Below are 1,329 nucleotides of genomic sequence, written 5' to 3' on the forward strand. Positions count from 1 at the left end.
TGACCGGTCCCGCATCGATGAGGTTTTTGAGTGCCCTCGACGTGGCCCCAGCTCCCCAGGACGCGACACGGTTGTGTGCGCGTTCGCACGACGCGACATAACCGTGCGCGCGCGTCTCAAGCATGCAGCGACTCCCGGCGCCGCTGCGCGGCCTCGTGCTCGACTCCCTCGTGTTTTCAGACGTTCTCAGCGCAACTACGGCCGACCGCGCGGGTCGAGTGGATTTGGGCTACGTCCGCCGACTTTCTCGAGTAAATGATCGGGTGATGTCGTCGCCGCACATTCTGAACAAGTTCGCTCGGTGTGAGGCGATTCGCATAGAGTCGAAGAACGCGCTCGTCTTGATTAATCTGGGCTGGGCCCTGCAAGCCCTGCGGCATCTCAACAGCGTGCGCGTCGCGTTCGCTGAAGAAGCGGATCTGACGTCGTGGCCTCAGAGCTGTGCCGCATTGTCGAATTCACCAGAGCTTGTCCGTCTCCGAATGTTCCGTCCGACCAGCCGTCTGACCGGAGAAATTATTTACGAGTCAATTAAATGTGACGAGTTCAAATCGCTGCTCCTCCGACTCAACCCGGACTGCGCGCTCGCTTCTGCGATATTTTGGCGTTTCCCAGCCGCTTTCGTCTCTGAGCTAGTCCGTCGCGGCGCCAATCCGAACACAGAATTTCTTGTCGGCAACGGGAATGAGGTCCTTTGTACAAAAATCCATGCGCTCGAAGCGGCGTGTGCAAATTCGGAGCTCGAGGTCATTCAGCTGCTTCTGGACGCGGGCGCGAAGCCTCCTGATCGCAAGGGCACAGAAGTAGATGACGTATTCCTGAGAGCCGTCAAAAGAGGCTCGCTCGAGATCCTCCGTCTTTTATATGACGCGGGCTTCAAAACGACGAACCGGAGCCCGGTCGAAGGGAATAATTTGCTGCATTGCTTCGCTTTTCTTTTCCACTACAACGAGACTCAAGCCGCACTCGCGTTATCCACGATCCAGCTTATTTGCGAGCGAGAAACCGAACTTTTGACGCAAGTTAGATATACAGGCCACACCCCACTCATGTTCTTGGTGTACAGACACTGCGAGGAAGATGCCTTCCTGCCAAATGCGACACCGTCCCACCGAGCCGCTCTGTTTGAGAGCCTCAGCGCGTGCATGCGAAGCTGCGAGGCGAAGCTTCGCCTGCGCGCCGGCGAGTATAAATAAACGTAGACCCACCAAAATATCCTAGCTTGATCCTCGTTGTCGTCCATCGTGTCCGGGTCGAGGCCGACGTCTGGCGGGTCGTCGACACGCGGCGCCGAAGAACAGGCCCGCGAGCGGCAGGCGAACCAGGGCA

Source organism: Aureococcus anophagefferens, assembly GCF_000186865.1.
Source record: "Aureococcus anophagefferens unplaced genomic scaffold AURANscaffold_955, whole genome shotgun sequence".
NCBI classification, from domain to species: domain Eukaryota; class Pelagophyceae; order Pelagomonadales; family Pelagomonadaceae; genus Aureococcus; species Aureococcus anophagefferens.